The sequence below is a fragment of the Cynocephalus volans genome, chromosome 5, assembly GCF_027409185.1.
Source record: "Cynocephalus volans isolate mCynVol1 chromosome 5, mCynVol1.pri, whole genome shotgun sequence".
Lineage (NCBI taxonomy): Eukaryota > Metazoa > Chordata > Mammalia > Dermoptera > Cynocephalidae > Cynocephalus > Cynocephalus volans.
Genome location: NC_084464.1, coordinates 22,983,526 through 22,999,281, shown reverse-complemented (window position 1 = coordinate 22,999,281; position 15,756 = coordinate 22,983,526). Strand labels below are relative to the sequence as shown.

Sequence of the window (15,756 nt, the reverse complement as noted above, 5' to 3'; positions counted from 1 at the left end):
TTCTGGAAACTCTGCTCTGTGTGGCCCAGCCCAGCCCCCTCTCCAAACCCTCACAGGCACCCACCCTCTTCCTCCTCACCCTCAGTCTCCGCCTCACTGGGCTCCAGGTGCTCCAGCTTCTCCAGCTGGGCCAGAAGAAGATCAGCCTTGCGCTCCACCTCTGAGCCTGGCAGATTGATGTGTACATATGCCAACAGAAACTTCAAAGAAGGAAACTCAGGAGGCTCGTGGAAGTCAATGGAATAGAATTCCAGCCAGAGCTTTAGGATGGAGGACATGGCGCTGGGAGGAGACAGGTGGGCAGCAGCATCAGAGGCCTGGCCTATCCCTCTATGCTGCCCTCCCAGGGCTCCCCTGAGTGAGCTGCAGTCTTGTACCCTCTGCCCCTGCCTGTCCATAGACCAGCCCCTCCAATGTCCAGTATGACAGCCCTGGCAGAGATGGGCCTGGCAACCAAGGAGGGGCTGGGAAAAGCCTCCATGGGGGGAGCCTTCAATTTCCCTGCAGGGAAATCCTGAGCCCTCAGCCCTGTAGCAGGAATCATAAGATGTGTGGGAGCCAGAGATCTGCCAGCTCCCCCATCTACAGGCTCCCATACACCACACACAGTTCTGTGGAGATGGGAGCCCCTCCATCTGGACCCAAACCCTACTTACCCTTTTAGCTGCTCCAGGGGTCCGCCATCCCCATGATAATCCAAAAGGATGCTTCTGTACCTAGAGGAGACCAGGGCGGTGTCACGTCTACCATATGGTGGCACTACCTGCTCCTCACGTATGTTGTGGTTGACTGACCTCTGACTAGAATGGAAACCCAGGAGGGCAGGGAATGTAGTCTCCTCGGTTCATTGGAATATAGTCAGTGCCCAGAAAGTCACTGCGCATAGTGTGACTTCAAATATGTTTGTTGAAGGAATGAACCCCAACCGACTCCTCCCAAGATATCTGGGTGCACCTGAAGCCCCTCTGCCAGCCCCCGGTCTCCCTGCTTTGAATACTCCCAGAAGCCTACAGATAGGATCTCAAATGTGAAAACAGTGAAGCCCAAGTCAACGAGGTCAGTGAGGGTGTGACAGAGACTTCCTCGTGGGGGGGCAGGAATCCTGAATGAGGACGACCGTGGCCCCTCCAGCAGAACTTTCCACAGGGCTGGACTCAGGAGCAGCACTTTCCATGGGGGACCCACTGGAGCTTGTTCCTGTTACCACCCACCGAACACAGGTGGAAGCTGAGGCTCAGAGGGGTGTGGTGACAGTCCCAAGACTCACAGCTGGGAGGCGGCTGAGTGACACTGTGTGATCGAGGGACAGAGTGCTCACCTGAGGAAAAGCAGATCCAGCGCCTGCTGGGGAGTGGCGAAGTTTCTGTAGTTTAGCAGAAACGTGTGCACATAGGAGTCATTGCCACGCATGACAGTGGGCACCAGGTACTCCACCCACTTTTGCAGGGTGCCTGCCGGGACAGGCCACAACATATGGGTGGCATCTGGGCTTAGGGAAGACTTCTCTTCACTCTAGGATAGGACAGGGAGGAGATGCACAGCGACAGCACCGTGAACACCCAGGACGGAAGGGGCTGGAGGCCAGTCTTAACCCCAGGGAGGACATGAGAAGTGAGCCTGAGGGTCCAGGGTTAATGTACAGGGTGGTGGTTGCCACCCCGGCAGTCCCCTTTCACCCTCTAGCCATGACCTGAAGTGTGAACACACCAGGACCAGCAGGTTTATAAACACCCCACCCTCTGCCTCTGCCCAGGGAGGTTGTCCCATGTCCCCATTCCCCCCACACGCAGGAGGAAGGTGTGCGGTCACCCAGGGAGGCTCACAGTGCTGGCCTGGCCTGGCCCGCCCTCCCCTGGGACACCTGACATTACCTTTGGGGACCTCCTGCCAAACGGCCACCGGAGTCCAGGGCGAGGGCTGACCCAGCGCCGGAAGCAGCGGACAAGCCTCTCAGCACAGGGCTGCCTGGGGCTACTGCCCCGGGACCTCGGGATACAGCACAACATCTCACTCTGCCTGTGGCCAAGTGAGCTGGGGAAGGGGCTGTGTATAGAATGTGGGTGCCAGGTTACTGAGTTCCGAGTTCTGTTGGGGTCTGTTCTCAAGGAAGTGAGGTCAATTCCTGGTACTTCATTTCCTGAACCCCTCCTCTGTGTACAAGACTGTAATTGCCCCTCTGGGTACCTGACTGCTGACCCTCCTTCCCCATGAACTCCCTCTGTTGCCCACACTTCCACCAACACTGCCTGATCGCACCCCTGTGCAAGGCCTGGGTGCAGCCAGCTTCACAGGTTGGAGGAGATTCATGTAGGTTCAGCCCCAGCGCCTCCTTCTTATCACTTATGTGACCCTGGACAAGCCACTGTGATTCTCAGGACCTCCCCAGTCTCCCCTTCTGCACAGTGGTGATCATCATTCTAGCATCTCCTTCCTACGTATGTCATCAGGCATATGAGCGCAAACGTCCCTGAAACCTATGACCAGTGTGACATGTAGCTAATGAACAAAACTAGAGATAAAAATCCATGGTGTGGAAGGTAGCATGGAATACGACTAATGACAGGTCTGGTTTCTGCCATATAATCTTGAAACTGTTGCTTTTGCTTTTGGCCTGTTTTCCCTGTCTGCACCATAATTTTCATTACCAAATTTTACACATAAGCAAAGATGTATAGAGTCTGAGTGAAAAACAGCCGGCTGCAGAGTGGCAGTCTTGTCAGTAACCAGTGACATCTTCTTGCGTGGTCTTTCTCGCAGACTTTCTTCTTTCCAGATCCTACTTCGGTGGATTAATCTAGTACAGGTGACTAATCATACCCATTTGCATAAGGATCTTTCAAAGTTGCACGATCAGGTTTTACAGATGAGGAAACTGACAGATTTAACTCACTTCCTGGGCACCGGGGGCAGGCCCATCTTTTGAAACTAGATCTGTGCGATTGAGACAGAGATGAGGCGGAGGGGGCTGGGGGCACTCAGCTCCTGGCTGAGGCTTGCCAAATATTATTACCAAACCCAAGTCTGGCTGCTTCCCCCTAAATAAAAATAAAGCACCCCAAAATTCAAATGTCGGTGAACATGGAAGTAAGATTTTATTCAGGAACATCAGTGACCTGAGGAGAGATGTTGGGCTGACCCATCTCTCTAGTAAGCCTGAAGGAGAAGGGCCAGGCTAAAGCCATCTCAGACACTCAGGTTTACCGAGGGGTTTCTAAAGAGGGGGTGAGGGAATGGAATGTGGGAAAGGAAAAGCAGGAGGGAGGGGGCATGAGCTACAGGAGCTCCGTGCAGGGAGCCAAGTGCAAGTTCTCACCAAGGGTCCATCTGGCCTCTGCTCCCAGACCCTCAGGTCCTGCTGGAGGGGTGGAATCCACATAGCTTTACTGATGTCTCCCTTGATTTCTCAGGGTCTGGATAGTATGTGCCTCCCAGCAAGTTTGCAGCTTCAGGCTGGCTGGAAAACAACTTTACATTTATGTAAATAATGTCACCCCATAACCAAGGCTCAAAATATCAAACAACCATGGGAAAAGAGGGAACTGAGAGAAATGCATGCTAAGAATAAAAACTGAGTCTCTTAAAAATCTTTTAGAGTCTGTGAGGTTTTAGGTCCCAATATGGCTTCAGTCCTCGTCATTCCAACATGATTACAAAGTCCTCGCTCTTTCCTGAATGTTTCAAGTACCCAAGACAGTGCTGGGCCAAGGTATTTGCTCAAAACATGCTGGTTCAATTGTTTTACCAGATCTGGAAGTAGGATGGACAGAGCTCAGCCATAATTTTTTCAACAAGTGGGAGGAGAAGACAGTGGTCATAGGGGGTAATGTTTGTGCATGTTGGTAAGGGCGGGGATGATGGGGGTGATGAGAATAACAAGTGAAATTATAGTTAGGGATAGGGGTAGGTTTATTACTTTTACTTGGAGTTGCACCAAATTTTTGATTCCTAAGGCCAATGGATCACTTCTATCCTTTAAAGGTAAGAAAGCCATAGTTTTAGGTATGGTCATAAGAATTAGCAGTTCTTGAGGTCTTTCTTGGTAAACAAGGGGTTTTGTGTCTCTGTTGTCAGGTTCACAGCCTAATGTTTTGTTTAAACTATATTTACAGTAAAGGGGCCCTAGAACTTTTCTGGGGTTGAGGGATAGGAGCAGAAGTGGGATAATATGTACGGGTGTCAGGGAGCTCTCTCGCGTGAGGGATGGTTTGATGCTGCTGATGTGGTGTGTGAGAGCACCTCGTTGTGTTGAGATTAGTATAAATAGGGTGTATAAGGCCGTGATTAGCATGTTGAGTCCTATGAGGATAATTATAATATTTGATCAGGAGAATGATGTTATTATTACAAGTAATTCTCCAACTAGGTTGATGGTGGGAGGGCTAGATTTGTCAGGGAGGCTCGTAGTCATCATGTTGCTATTAGGGGGAGGAGTGTTTGCAGTCCGCGGGCTAGGATTACAGTTCGACTGTGGGCACGTTCATAGTTGGAGTTTGCAAGACAGAATAGGAGGGATGATGTAAGCCCATGAGCAATTATTAGGGCTGTGGCTCCTGTGAATCCTCAGGGTATCTGGATTAGGATGGCTATGATTACTAGGGCTATGTAGCTGGTGGACGAGTAGGCAATGAGGGATTTTAGGTCTGTCTGATGTAGACAGATAGAGCTTGTTATGATCATTCCTCATAGGGAGAGAACAAGGAAGGGGTGGGTTAGGGAGCTTGCTGGGGGTTTAGAATGATGGTGAATCGCATCATTCCTGTCCCCCTAGTTTTAGGAGGATGGCTGCGAGAACTATGAATCCAGTGATAGGGGCTTCTACGTGTGCTTTTGGTAATCAGAAGGGAAGTCCGTAGACTGGTATTTTTACTATGAATGCTGTTATGCATGCTGTTCATAGGAGGGTGTTGGATCACGAGGGTAGGGGTGTTTGGGTTCAATGTTGAAGCAACAGTAGGTTTAATGAGCCAGTGGAGTTGAGGTTAGTGCAATTAGCAGTGGCATGGAGCCAAAGAGGGTGTAGAATTGGAAGTAGAGTCCTGCATTTAATCGTTCTGGTTGGTTGCCTCATTGGTTGATGACAATCAGGGTTGGGATTAGTGTTGCTTCAAATAGAATGTAGAACATGATCAGTTCTGTGGCAGGAAATGTTATGATTAGGAGAATTTGCAGTGAGGTTAATGTGAGGATATAGAGTTTTGTTCGAATAAGTGTTTCTTTGGAGAGGTGGTGTTGGCTCGGGATAATTATTAAGGGGAGGAGTCAGGTTGTTAGTACTAGAAGGGGGCTGAGAGGGGGTCTGAGAAGAAGCTTAATGATGTGGTTGTGCTATTCTCATTGTTGTGGTTCAAGGAAAGAAGAGTGATGAGGCTAATCAGCAGGCTGTGGGTTGTTGAGTCGATTCAGATTATGTTATTGTTGGACGACCATGTGGTGGGGATGAGTATGATTGTGGGGATGAGTATGATTGTGGGGATAATAAGCTTTAGCATCGTAGGAGGTTAAGGTTTTGTATGTGGTCTAGGCCGTAAGTGTCAGAGATCATTACTAGAAGTCAACAAATACCACCTGGGCTCACATGACTGGATCCAATCTGCTTTCAGAAACTGACCTGGGGGAGTTTGGTGGGAAGAGGTGGGAGCAGCCACTTTGTGAAATAACAGTACCTGTGGAAGTCACACATGCAGGAGAGACCAGCTCACAGAGACAGCAGGAAACAAATCTGGGAAGATTAACACATCTGTGATTACATATTTGTGTATTTTTTTGTAATGGGCTGGCTGGTATTGGGATCTGAACCCTTCACCTTCATGTTACGAGGATGCGCTCTAACTGACTGAGCTAACTGGCCAGCCCACATATCTGTAAATATGAAAATAATTTAGGCTTTTAAAAAGGTTTTACTTATTATAGTTACAATAACAGCAAAGAAAATTAAGGAAAAGAAATTTACTATTTACTATTACGGTTTACTCCCTCCTTCCCCAGCATATCATGATCTTGATGCTAAGCCACATGAGTTAAAAAATGAACAAAAAAAGAACCTGAGGTCAGCTGGGATCCCAGGTCAGCTGAGGCACACACAATGTGATTGACTTGTAGCCACTGTTTGATTTGGGGGAAGGGGAGTGGGGAGGGGAAGGAGGGACCCGTGCAGTGAAGTTGGCAAGGAATTATGGCCTTTCTTGACCAAAATGATAACCACCATTCTCCTCTTCAACATATTATGGATACCACTGTCTCAATATAACATCGCAAGTATCAACTTTCCAGTATTATTTCATTGACTGTTCACGATAAACACATCCTTCCTCTCTAAATGGCACAGCAAGCCCTCCAGTTCACCCCCAAGTGTTTGCCGAGCACCCAAGATCTGCCAGTTGCCAGGAGGGTCCCAATAGAAGGAAAGCACAGTCCTTGTCCTTGAGGGGTTTAGGGTGTTGTTAAGGAGATAAGGTGTGTTTACACCACAGGCAGGTCAGGCCAAAGGATGATGATTTCAGTCAATGGAATAAAAGGGCCACTTGAAATAAAAGGAAAGCATGAGCCCTAAATCAAATCTTAATGTTAAAATAAATTCCAAGGACTGGGCTGTGGCTCACTTGGGAGAGCGTGGTGCTGACGCTCTCCCAAGGGGTTAGATCCCCTTACTGGTCATCTTTTGAAAAAAAAAAAAAAAAATTCCAGATGGACCAGATATTTTAATGTGAAGATAATGAAACTATAATAGGCTAGAAGAAAATAAAGCATAGGTGTACAATTTTATAATCTTGGAGTGGAGACCATCTTTCTCACCATGATGCAAACCCCACAAGTCATAATGAGAAGACTACCAAAAAGAAATATAATAAAATAACAAAAAAGTAAAAAATGAAAATAATAAAATTAGAAAAATGAAAAGACTACGAAGATTGACCATATTAAAATTAAAAATAAAATCTTCTGGATGACCAACCCTATTATGATATGGTAAAAAGGAAAACTGCAGGGGTGGGGGGCGGATCTTTGCAACTCATATGGCAAACTGCTGATTTCCCTAACATACAAGAAGTTCTTACAATTCAGCAGAAAAAAATAAAATCAAAATGGTCTTAGGTCAGCAAAGAGGAAATCCAATGGCCAGTAAACACCTAAATGCTTAATAGTAACTACAGAAATTCAACTTGAAATAACATTGAGATTTCTTTCACTTAATAGGTGAATAATTATTATTATTGAATGTTGATTTAATTTTTTTTGGCAGCTGGCCAGTACAGGAATTGAACCCTGGACCTTGGTGTTATTGGCACCACACTCTAGCCAACTGAGCTAACCAGCCAGCCCTTTAAGTGTTGATATTATCCAGTGTTAATTATGCTGTGACGGAACTGGCACCTTGGATTGAAATATAAGTTGATAATACCAGTACTACCTTTAAACAGGGAGAGAGGGGCCTTCCTGTACTTTAGAGGACCCCCTTCTGGCCCGCGTCTATGCAGCCTTCCACATGGGTAGGAAGATTCGATGAGGTTCAGACAACAGGTCCCCCTGGAGCCATGTGCTTTTCGACTAGTTGTAGCTTTAGCCGCATCTATTCTTCCTGCCTTCTAGATAAGATTTATTAAGATTCCCAGTCAGGGCTATCTGGTTAGCTCTCTAGGGTAGAGTGTGGTGCTGATAACACCAAGGTCAAGGGTTTGGATCCCCATACAGGCCAAATCCAATCCCCCTCCCCAAATCCCCAATCATTAAATTACCCCTGATTCCTTACAGCATCCAATCCAGAGCAAAGCCTCACAGACTTAAAGCTTCCCCAAATCACCTAACACAGCTGAAATCCCTTATTAAGTCCTTTTTACCTTCCCATACTGGGACACCCTGTGGTTCCCCAATGGTGAGCATTCTCCTTTCTTGCAGGGAGTTTCTTGCTGGGAGTTAATAAACCCAACTTTGTTTAACCATAGGTGTGTTCCTGGAGGGCACTGATAAGCCAATTAACTTACAAAAGGGGCAGGAGGGAGTGTCATTATTCCATAAACTCTAGATCCGCTTTTATAAATCCTGTCTTGCTTTTGTTCATAGACCTACAGTTGCTTTATCTTCTAGTGATTTGCACATATTATCATAATTGATTTCTTTACCTTTTATAATGCTTTTTGACTTAAGGTCAATTTTGTTGGATATTAATATAGCTGTACAGGGCTGGCTGGTTAGCTCAGTTGATTAGAGGCCAGTGTTAAACACCAAGGTCCGGGGTTCAGATCACCAAACTGTGCAGCTGACAAGAAATAATAATAATAATGATATAACTATACAGATTTTGAGGAAGTTAACTTTCTCATGGTTCTATATTTTTCCACTTTTTTACTTTCAGTGTATAAGTATGTTTTAGATGTGTCTCTTAAAAATATAAATTTTAAAATATAATTAAATGTGAAAATAGAAATAGAAATAACTAGAAATAAAAAAATATAAATTTTAGTGCAGGCTGGTTAGCTCAGTTGATTTAGAGTACAGCCTTGTAACACCAAGGTTAAGAGTTCGGATCCCCATACTAGCCAACCACCACAAAAAAAAAAAAAAAAGGAAAATATAAATTTTAATATTATCCTTGAGTTACAGTCCACTCACATTTAGTGTAAATGGGTGAATTTTGTTTCTTCGGTTGGTTGGTTTTTGGCAAATGGCTAGTGGAGGGATTTGAACCCTTGACCTTGGTGTTATGACACCCCATTCTGGATTTTATTGTACCATAAACTTTGTTTTATGTTTTCCTATTTTATGCTGTTTTCTTCCTTCTTTTATGCTTCATTTTGCATCTATATATTTTAATTCACCTTTCTTTACTAGGTTAGAAGTTATGTATCCAATTTCTGTTCTTTTTGCAGTGATCCTAGCAATTACAACACACCTTCTTCTGTTAAGGTGCCCCTGAATATATACCACTTTCTTCAGAAATTCCTTCAGTTGAGGGTCTACAGGTGAACTCTTGTATTTTTTATTTGTTCTGAAAATGTCTTTACTTTGTTCTCACTGAGCTGCCAAAGTAAGTCACTGATGTTCACTGGCTTCAGTTTCCTTAGCTATAAAATGGGGTTAATAATTTGTATTAATAGAATTCTTATGGAATTCAGCATAACTCAGATAAAAGTTGCAAACACACTATGAAGTACCAACTTTATATATATCTATGTATCAAATTATGTATGTGATAAATACTGCATATACATATACATGAAAAACATTTTTAGTAGCAGGACTGATAAGCAGCCAGGAGGAGAGATGTGTGCAGACAAATTCAATTGTCTTTATGGCTCCTTCCAGTTTTGAAATGACAAGATTCTAGGTGTCTGTCTGCAGGAGGAGTTCCCACCCCTGCCCGCTTAGTTACACATCTCCTGTTCCTGTCCCATGTCCATCCAGAATTCTTCACCCCTCTTTCCTTCTTATGTGAATCTACTGATATTTCAAGACCCACTGCAAATGTGTCTCTGTCTTGTGGTTCTCAACCCTGAATGGACTCTGGATCACCTAGGGAGGTTGAAAAAATGCAGATTCAGCATTTCAGACTAATGTAATTAAATCTGATTCTGGGTGAACATTACTCATGTTTTTTTTCCCTGTTTTTCTATTGGGTTTATTTTCCTAATTGCTTCATAGAAATGTATGATATATTCTGAGGTTAATATTTTAATTGTTATCTGTATTTACAGGGAGACCCTACGATGCTGATGATGTCGTAACTCGGTAAAATCTTTGAGAACAGCTATTAACACAGAGCATTCCAACACAAAGTCATAGCCTGTAGTTAACTCTGTTGCTAGATACTTGCCCTAGAAAATATATTCACATACACACATAAACACACATTCATACCTAAATATAGGCATGAATTAAGGACAGCATAACACATAAAAACATCATACACTTATTAAACTGAAAAAGACTACAGGTATGTGGCAATGTTAGAGGGAGCTCCTTTTCACAAGACTAGGTTAAGCATCAGGTCTTAGACATAGAAACTACAATCAAAGTTTATTAAGTAAAAATAATATTTTTGAATTTTTTTTTTTTAACCAGAAAGGAAAGTTATACCCTATATGATTTTTTTTTTTTTTTAGTGGCCAACTCATGTAACTGTGGCTAGAGGGGAGATGGAAATAGTTCTTAAATAAAACAACCACTAGTAAAAATAAAATAAGACACAATTGTATAGTCAGAAAATCTGAACGCTTCAGGTTTAACAGTTCATTCATTCAATTATTATTTAATGGAAAACCAGCTAAATGCCAGGTGCTGTAATTAAGGTATCCACAGAAGACAGATGATTGAAAATTTTAATCCTGGGCACTCAAGGAAAAAAAAAATTTTTTTTGATAATGCCTCTCATAGAAATCCTGGTAGCAAATTTATAGGAAGGGATCTAAGACTGGTGCTAGTTAAGAGAGTAGAAAAAGAACTACTTGATGAATGAGCTTTTCAAAATATCCTTAAATGAAAAGACAGCTCAAGAAATGGAATGGGAATGAAAAGACAGATCTGGGCTGGCCAGTTAGTTCAGCTGGTTGGAGTGTGGTGCCGATAAAATCAGGATTCGATCCCTGTACCCGCCAGTGGCCAAAAACAAAAAGACCTAGGGGTCCTGTGGCATCAAGCTGGGGGAAGCCAAACCCAGCCACAACAGGTAAAAGGCACACCAAAAACACCATTTCTATGCATGTAGCCCACCATAGCCACCACAATTGCTGTTACTGCTGCAAAAGTGGCTAGTCTCTATGGCAGCAGTCACGGCCACCATACAGATGGCACGCCAGACTCTAAATTTCATTGTCACAAGGAGAGGCACCAGCAGAGACCAAAATAAAAAATAAAAAAAGAAGAGTTCTTCTCTCTCCACACAGCACACTCCAGCATAACAGAAGAAGCATCTGATTTATGATAATAGGGGAGGATTTGATCACACCTCTCTCAGTACTGGACAGATCATCTTGGCAACAAACCAACAGAGGATCAGTTAATCTATCAGATGGAGAGAACAAATCTGTGGTTCCTAGAAGGGGGGAAGGAGAGGAGGGGGAGGGACATTAGGTAAGGGGCATAAAGAATAAGTATGATTTGAAACAATGAGTATACTAAGAAAAAAAAAAAAACCCTAAAGCACATTTCTGGGCATTTTGCCTAAAATCCTGGGCAAGTTCAACTGACATCATCCTACAGCAGATGCAGTGAGTGTGCACACTGCTCAGTGATCTCTACTGCTCAGAAATAAACAAAATTCCTCACGGAGGCCAGCCACCAACAAATTTTTTTTTAATTTTAAAATAAAAAGTAATAAATAAAAGAAAGGTCACAAAGTCAAGATCAGGAAGATATCAAACATGGTTTCTCACAACTCTTAGGTCTTCCACTGTCTCAAGTTCAACTCAGCCTGTGTCAGAACTGGCGAGAGACCAAGGACCTCCAGCCCCAAAACTGCTGGTCAATGCGTTTATGAGCCACAGGAGCTCTAAGGTAAGCTTCTATTTAATATGGATTTCCTTCATATTACAGGTTAAAGACTTCACTAAGTTATTGAATTATCAATACCTAGAGTAAGTATCTAATGAAAGAAAATTACAAAATAATTTTTTATACAGTAAAACTTTACTTCTTTCACAACAGTCCAAGCCAGCTTCTATCACCCATTATTAGATGAACAATCCAGTCTTGGTAAATTCTGCTTTAGGATGAAAGAAAGAGCTAATTGCAAGAAAAAAAAGAGACAGGCCATAAGTGCTTGGTTACTTTATGTTATTAGTTTTCCATTCATAGGGGAAGAAATTATGGTTCATCTGTAATAAGCACTGTGGACACGGGAAGATCCCAGATGTTGTTAAAGAAAAATAAAACTCATTTACATTAAAGGATACCTCTAGATACACACAGACATGCAAATGCATACAAAGGAAAAGGTTAGAGAAAAGAGGAAAAACTGTTGCAAGTGGTTACCTCTGCTGGAGGAAGTTAACGGATGAAGACACCAAAGGGGGACTGTCACTCTCCCATTTCTTTACAAGATTCTGCTTGAATCTTCTGCAGGGGCAAGTCTTTATGTTACGGGGCACAGATCCGGCTGCCTGCCCCCTTTCAAAAACAAACTCAAGCCACAAAAAATGTTTACATTGGGTAATGACAAAATTAAAAAATATAAATAAAAAACAAAAACAAACTCAAAAGTCAAATGTTGGTGAAAATGGAAGCCAGCTTGCATTCAGGAATACCAGTGACCTGAGGACAGATGTTGGGCTAACCCATCTGTCCCGTAAACCTGAAGGAGAAGGGACAGAGTAAAGCCAACTCAAAGACTCAGATTTCCTGAGGGGTTTAAAAAGAGGGAGCTGAGAGAACAGAATGTGGGAAATGAAAAGCAGAAGGGAGGGGGATGTGAGCCTGGGGGCCTGTGTGCAAGGAGCCAGGTGCAAGGTCTCCCCAAGGCTCCGTCTGGTTTCTGCTCCCATCCTTGCTGTTACCTCAGGTCCTGCTTGGTGGTGGAATCAGTACAGCTTTACTGATGTTTTTTCCTTGCAGATTTTATTAGATCTGATCATGTCAAAGCATAAGAGAAAAAAGATTCCACATGGCTTTGGAGATTATTGATTAGAGAAATAAAACTCAACCCAGGAAAAGTGAAGGTTAGGGTCTGAATCAGCCAGATATTCCCATTGACTCTTGGGGATTCTTTCCACTACCTGTAAGTTCTGTAATATATGTGTCTTGCCTTGTATAATTCTCTGGCTTCCACAACTATATCCTTTTTCTCAAAGTGCATTAGAACCCTTTTGTAGAAGAGCACTGGAAATTGTATTTGTGTGAGTATGAAAGACTACTTGTTCCTCTTAGTTTCTTTATTATGACCGCTTGACACAGAGGCTCATAACTTTGTCAGCACCACGCTCTCCCACGTGAGCTAACCGGCCATCCCTATACAGAATCCGAACCCATGGCCTTGGTGTTATCAGCACCACACTCTCCCAAGTGAGCCATGGGCCAGCCCTAAAGGCTCAAAACTTTGTATTTTGGTTTGTTGGATATGGAAAGATGTATACATACTACAACTATAGAATAAAGAAAGGGTGGGAGATGGCCCCACAGAGTTGCAGGGTTCTTATATTTTATGTGAAGTGGCATATTATGAACCCTAAGTAGACTAGGAAAGGTTAAAGATGTATATATTGTTTTTAGTTTTGTTGTTGTTTTTTGAAATGTATTTTTTGTTTTGTTTTCTGTTTTAGTGGCTGGCTGGTAGAGGGATCTGAACTCTTGATCTTGGTATCACAAGCTGTGCTATAACCAACTGAGCTAAAGGGATGTATATTTCAATCTCTTTAGCAACCACTAGAAAAAATAAAAATAATGCCAAGAGGTACAGCTAAAAAGTCAATCAAAAATTTAAATGGAATTCTAAATGTCACATAATCCAAAAAAGCAGGAAAGAAGAAATGGCAGGGGCAGAAATTGGACAACCAGAAACCCAACAATCTCCAAAGATTTGATGTGTCAGAGATAAGGAGTAGATAGAACTAACATCAGGGAGCACCTAGAGTTTTCCAGGTTCCCTGCTAGGTGCTTTACACACAGCATCTTCTCTCATCTTCCATCATTCATTGATGGATTCATGCCTCCAGAGCTCACAACAGGCAAGGTCAAAACCACAACACAAAACCACCTATGAATTAAAGGTAATCATTAATGTGATGTGGACATTCTCTCCCTACAAACCTATTAACCTGGGAAACCACTTTATAAACAGAAGATTGCTTCCAAATGATGTGATTAGCACCTTAGAGTTGTACTCTGGAGAGATCCAGAATATATATATATATATTTTTTTAAAGATGACCGGTAAAGGGATCTTAACCCTTGGCTTGGTGTTGTCAGCACCACGCTCAGCCGGTGAGCGAACCAGCCATCCCTATATAGGATGCGAACCCATGGCCTTGGTGTTATCAGCACCACACTCTCCCGAGTGAGCCACGGGCCGGCCCTGAGATCCAGAATATTTCATTTGACATCAGGGACAACCTCGGAGCCCTGCTAGCTTCTTGTTCTCCTTTCCCCTTTTGGACCACTGTTTAGCTCTCCTACCCCCTTGGCACACAAAGCAACAAGCAGGATACTTGGTTGTGTATCTCCAAATTTTTCCAAACATTCATACAAAAAGAAACATTTCCACCTTTGCTTATTATAAAAATGGGAATACTAATTTATACCCTTATGCAATTTCATCCCGACGTAATGCATCAGGTACATACATGTAGGTCTTCTCACTTTTTTGCAGTCCTGTAAAAACTCCAGTGTGCAGATGATAGCAAGAAAGGACTCTTTCATTCCTACGAGTTGTTCGTTACACTGCCCCTCATGCTGAGGAGCCTCGTGCTTTCCTGCCCTAGGACCCTTTATGCTCTTGTTGCCTGGGTGAGGACTGTCCCAGGAGGAGCCAGCACTTCCTTCAGATCTCTTCCCCACCATCACTGCCTCAGGAAGCCCACCGTCTTTCACCCATAAAATTCACCTCTCCCCATCCCATAATCCTTTACCTTAAAAGCTGGCTTTCTTTTTCTTAACAATACTTAGTTACCTCAAATGATAACATTTGATTGATTATCTCCCTTAAGGGCCATCAATCAATGACTTCAGCTGGCACCAAATACATGATAGATGCATATTTGACCAATGAAGAAATGAATATATTTTTACAGCTCCCGCAAGTATTGCTGATCTCCTTGGATTGAGATTATTGGTGTAATATGTAGATAAACATTGCCATAGTTTTCTTCTAAAATGGTGAACAAATTTGTACTCTTCATCAACAATGCTTGAGAGTACGTGTTTCCCCACATCCTACTAACACTGAATATTATCTATTCAAATGTTCCCCAGTGAGACAAGTAAAAACTAATCTCATAACTGTTTTAATTGATATTCCTTTCGTTACACAAAAGGTGAAATGTCAAATCTTTACTGGACATTTGTATTGCTTTTTCATTCGATTTTCTGTTTCTATGCTACCATATTCTGAGTTTCTTAACCTCTATTACCCTGCACTAATAGTGTAACACTTAACCTAAAACATAGCTTTAGACAAAATAACTTGAAAGTATATAAGAATATGAATCGCTTACTATATGCTAAGTACTGTTCTAAAAACATTCCATTTTTTACCTCATTTAATTCTCTCCCAAATCCCATATCTTAGTCTGTCAGAGCACTATAACAGAATATCATAGAGTGGGTGGCTTAAATAGTAAATGTTAATTTTCACAATTCTGGAGGGTTGGGTATCCAAGATCAAGATTCTATACCTGTGAGGGCCCACTTTTTTTTGTTGTTTTATCACTTTCTGTTTCTATTTCTGTGATAAACAGAATACCTGAAACTAGGTAATGTACAAAGAACCAAGTTTATTTGGCTTACGATTCTGGGACAGCTGCATCTGACGCACGCCTCAGGCTGCTTCTTCTCTTGGTGGAAAGTGGCAGGCAGCCAGTAGGTACAAGCAGATCACATGGTGAGAGGAAGCAAGAGAGGACATGCCAGAGTCTTTTAAACAACCAGCTCTCATGGGAAGTAACAGAGCAACAACTCACTTGCTACCCACCCCCTGAGGCGTTAATCTACTCATGAGGGATCTCTCCCCATAACCCAAACCACTCCCAACATTGCCAAGTTGGGGATCAGATTTTGACATGAGATTTGGGGGCCAACACATCCAAACTCCATCAACTGAATTGCAATCTTATG

General features: G+C 43.0%; 1 long non-coding RNA gene across 1 annotated transcript; it reads right to left on the bottom strand.

Moving 5' to 3' along the window:
- Positions 1-1,476: 1,476 nt before the first annotated feature.
- Positions 1,477-5,696, bottom strand: LOC134379260 (uncharacterized). Its single transcript, XR_010023713.1, has 3 exons — positions 5,664-5,696; positions 3,314-3,454; positions 1,477-1,512 (listed from the first exon to the last, which is right to left on the bottom strand). It is a non-coding gene; the product is annotated as an uncharacterized LOC134379260 (long non-coding RNA).
- Between the last annotated feature and the right edge of the window lie 10,060 nt (positions 5,697-15,756).